Below are 4,768 nucleotides of genomic sequence, written 5' to 3'. Positions count from 1 at the left end.
CTATAGAGTGGTGTGGATTGTGCAGGCGCTACTGAAATGCACATCAACTTTGTTACGTTTCTCCAGGTTGGTTTCGGTTGAGAATCAGAAAATATTTTTTTTAATTATCTTTTTTTTATAATCTTTATCGTCACAAGTAGGCTTACATTAACACTGTAATGAAGTTACTGTGAAAAGCCCCTAGTCGCCACATTCTGCCGCCTGTTCGGGTACACAGAGGGAGAATTCAAAATGTCCAATTCACCCAACAGCACATCTTTGGACTGTGGGAGGAAACCGGAGCTCCCGGAGGAAACCCACGCAGACACGGGGAGAACGTGCAGACTCCGCCCAGACAGTGACCCAAGCCGGGAATCGAACCTGGGACCCTGGAGCTGTGAGGCGGCAGTGCTAACCACTGTGCCACTGTGTCGCCCCCTCATGTCTACAGAAAAGCCACAGCGCCAGGTTGTGATTGAATGCTTGTTCAAATGGAACGGTCGGCAAGAGGAAGCTTAAATTGGTGAGAGACGATAGTTCAGTCTGCTCTGCCAGGTCTCAGTATGGAAGCTAATGATGTTAAAACTAATCTCAGGACAACTGTGTGCCAATGTGTGCAGGAGGGTTTCCTGATGCAGTATGTAGATAGGCCAACAAGAGGCGAGGCCGTATTGGATTTGGTACTGGGTAATGAACCAGGACAGGTGTTAGATATGGAGGTAGGTGAGCATTTTGGTGATAGTGACCTCAATTCGATTACGTTTACTTTAGCGATGGAAAGGGATAGGTATATACCGCAGGGCAAGAGTTATAGCTGGGGGAAAGGCAATTATGATGCGATGAGGCAAGACTTAGGATACATCGCCTGGAGAGGAAAACTGCAGGGGATGGACACAATGGAAATGTGGAGCATGTTCAAGGAACAGCTACTGCGTGTCCTTGATAAGTATGTACCTGTCAGGCAGGGAGGAAGTTGTCGAGTGAGGGAACCGTGGTTTACTAAAGCAGTTGAAACACTTGTCAAGAGGAAGAACATAGAACATAGAACAGAACAGGCCCTTCGGCCCTCAATGTTGTGCCGAGCCATGATCACCCTACTCAAACCCACGTATCCACCCCTATACCCGTAACCCAACAACCCCCCCCCCCCCACCAACCTTACTTTTATTAGGACACTACGGGCAATTTAGCATGGCCAATCCACCTAACCCGCACATCTTTGGACTGTGGGAGGAAACCGGAGCACCCGGAGGAAACCCACGCACACAGGGGGAGGACGTGCAGACTCCACACAGACAGTGACCCAGCCGAGAATCGAACCTGGGACCCTGGAGCTGTGAAGCATTTATGCTAACCACCATGCTACCCTGCTGCCCTTATGTTCTATGTTCTAAGAGATAGGATGTATAATCATCTGGAAAGGAATAATTTGATTAGAGATAGTCAACATGGTTTTGTGAAGGGTAGGTCGTGCCTCGCAAACCTCATTGAGTTCTTCGAGAAGGTGACCAAACAGGTGGATGAGGGTAAAGCAGTTGATGTGGTGTATATGGATTTCAGTAAAGCGTTTGATAAGGTTCCCCACGGTAGGCTATTGCAGAAAATATAGAACAGTAAGAAGTCTTACAACACCAGGTTAAAGTCCAACAGGTTTGTTTCAAACACGAGCTTTCGGAGCACGGCTCCTTCTTCAGGTGAATGGAAAGGCTTGTTCCAGAAATGTTTATATAGACACAGTCAGAGATGCCCCGGAATGCGAGCACCTGCAGGCAATCAAATCATCAAAGATGCAGAGAGAGAGGTAACTCCAGGTTAAAGAGGTGTGAATTGTCCCAAGCCAGTTCAGTCGGTAGGCCTCTGCAAGTCCAGGCTTGTTGGTGGGGGCCGAATGTAATGCGACATGAATCCCAGATCCCGGTTGAGTCCGCAACAAGCCTGGACTTGCAGAGGCCTACCGACTGAACTGGCTTGGGACAATTCACACCTCTTTAACCTGGAGTTACCTCTCTCTCTGCATCTTTGATGATTTGATTGCCTGCAGGTGCTCGCATTCCGGGGCATCTCTGACTGTGTCTATATAAACATTTCTGGAACAAGCCTTTCCATTCACCTGAAGAAGGAGCCGTGCTCCGAAAGCTCGTGTTTGAAACAAACCTGTTGGACTTTAACCTGGTGTTGTAAGACTTCTTACTGTGCTCACCCCAGTCCAACGCCGGCATCTCCACATCAGAAAATATAGAGGCATGGGATTCAGGGTGATTTAACAGTTTGGATCAGAAATTGGCTAGTTGATAGAAGACAAAGAGTGGTGGTTGATGGGAAATGCTCTGACTGGTGTCCAGTTACTAGTGGTGTGCCACAAGGATCTGTTTTGGGGCCGTTGCTGTTTGTCATTTTTATCAATGACCTGGCGGAGGGCGTAGAAGGATGGGTGAGTAAATTTGCAGATGACACTAAAGTCAGTGGAGTTGTGGACAGTGCAGAAGGATGTTACAAGTTACAGAGGGACATAGATAAGCTGCAGAGCTGGGCTGACAGGTGGCAAATGGAGTTTAATGCAGAAAAGTGTGAGGTGATTCATTTTGGAAGGAATAACAGGAAGGCAAAGTACTGGGCTAATGGTAAGATTCTTGGTAGTGTGGACGAGCAGAGAGATCTCGGTGTCCATGTCCATAGATCCCTGAAAGTTGCCACCCAGGTTGAGAGGGTTGTTAAGAAGGCGTACAGTGTGTTAGCTTTTATTGTAGAGGAATTGAGTTTCGGAGCCATGAGGTCATGTTGCAGCTGTACAAAACTCTGGGGCGGCCGCATTTGGAGTATTGTGTGCAGTTCTGGTCGCCACATTATAGGAAGGATGTGGAAGCATTGGAAAGGGTGCAGAGGAGATTTACAAGGATGTTGCCTGGTATGGAGGGAAGATCATATGAGGAAAGGCTGAAGGACTTGAGGCTGTTTTCGTTAGAGAGAAGAAGGTTAAGAGGGGACTTAATTGAGGCATACAAGATGATCAGAGGATTAGCTAGGGTGGACAGTGAGAGCCTTTTTCCTCGGATGGTGATGTCCAGCATGAGGGACATAGCTTTAAATTGAGGGGAGATAGATATAGGACAGATGTCAGAGGTAGGTTCTTTACTCAGAGAGTAGTAAGGGTGTGGAATGCCCTGCCTGTAACAGTAGTGGGCTTGCCAACACTAAACACATTCAAATGGTCATTGGATAGACATATGGACGATAAGGGAATAGTGTAGAGGGACTTCAGGGGTTTCACAGGACGGCGCAACATTGAGGGCCGAAGGGCCTGTACTGTGCTGTAATGTTCTATGTTCTATGTTCTAACTGCATTTCAGTGTTTTTTGCCAATCCTGCGTTTTCTCTTTCAGGAGATGATGACCCTCGATCGGTCCCAGTGTGTGACGTTCTCACCCAGTGAACCACATCAGCAACCAGCCTCTGTGAAGCCTCTGCTCCTTTTCCAACATTGCTGAAGTGAACCCTGACATGAGGAGTGTGTTCTACTGCTGCCTTGCACTGTATATCATGGCTGGGATAATGGCTATGACAGAGAGGAGTAACTGTGTCTTCGAGGCTGTGCGGGACTTGTTGGTGCTGAAGACCATGGTGGTGAGATGCGTTGGAATTGGTGTTGAATCGCAGTGTGCCACCTTTTTTATTCGTCGATGCACAACAGATCTCAATGGAAATTGTTCTTGGAAATTGCAAATTGACCTTTCATCCCTTTCAGTTACATACGTTACCACTCATGATAACTGAGGGAGGGGGTTGTGGAGGGGCTGGGATCCACCAGATTCCATCTCTCTGCTTGGTCTTTGGAGATCACCGGTACTAATCCCCACACACCACCACTCTCCCTCGCCCAGTGTTAACCTAACCCCCACCAGTGTAAACCCTTCCCACCCAGTGTAAACCCCTCCCACCCAGTGTAAACTCCTCCCACCCAGTGTAAACTCCTCCCACCCAGTGTAAACTCCTCCCACCCAGTGTAAACTCCTCCCACCCAGTGTAAACTCCTCCCACCCAGTGTAAACCCCTCCCACCCAGTGTAAACCCCTCCCACCCAGTGTAAACTCCTCCTACCCAGTGTAAACCCCTCCCACCCAGTGTAAACCCCTCCCACCCAGTGTAAACTCCTCCCACCCAGTGAAAACCCCTCCCACCCAGTGTAAACCCCTCCCACCCAGTGTAAACCCCTCCCACTCAGTGAAAACCCCTCCCACCCAGTGTAAACCCCTCCCACCCAGTGTAAACCCCTCCCAACCAGTGTAAACCCCTCCCACCCAGTGTAAACTCCTCCCAATCAGTGTAAACCCCTCCCAATCAGTGTAAACCCCTCCCAATCAGTGTAAACCCCTCCCACTCAGTGTAAACCCCTCCCAATCAGCGTAAACTCCTCCCACCCAGTGTAAACCCCTCCCAACCAGTGTAAACCCCTCCCACCCAGTGGAAACCCCTCCCACCCAGTGTAAACCCCTCCCAATCAGCGTAAACCCCTCCAACCCAGTGTAAACTCCTCCCACCCAGTGTAAACCCCTCCCAATCAGCGTAAAGCCCTCCCACCCAGTGTAAACTCCTCCCACCCAGTGTAAACCCCTCCCACCCAGTGTAAACCCCTCCCACTCAGTGTAAACTCCTCTCACCCAGTGTAAACCCCTCCCACCCAGTGTAAACCCCTCCCACTCAGTTTTAACCCCATCCCACCCAGAGCAAATCCTTCCCAAAGCACTGCTGCCTATGGTGCTGAGGACCCGGGTTCAATCCCAGGTTCAATCCC

The 4,768-nt window shown here is 49.4% G+C and overlaps 1 long non-coding RNA gene across 1 annotated transcript in view; it reads left to right on the top strand.

Moving 5' to 3' along the window:
- The first annotated feature begins 430 nt into the window (after positions 1-430).
- The window catches only part of LOC119957784, a 24,954-nt gene continuing 20,616 nt past the window's right edge, over positions 431-4,768 (top strand). Inside the window, exons 1-2 of the long non-coding RNA XR_005458929.1 lie at positions 431-502; positions 3,360-3,600. This is a non-coding gene — a long non-coding RNA (uncharacterized LOC119957784). The remainder of the gene's footprint in view (positions 503-3,359; positions 3,601-4,768) is intronic.

The sequence above is a fragment of the Scyliorhinus canicula genome, chromosome 27 (assembly GCF_902713615.1).
Source record: "Scyliorhinus canicula chromosome 27, sScyCan1.1, whole genome shotgun sequence".
In the NCBI taxonomy this organism is placed as follows: Eukaryota; Metazoa; Chordata; class Chondrichthyes; order Carcharhiniformes; family Scyliorhinidae; genus Scyliorhinus; species Scyliorhinus canicula.
The sequence above is the reverse complement of the archived record's forward strand: the minus strand, read 5'-3'. Positions and strand labels throughout refer to the sequence as shown.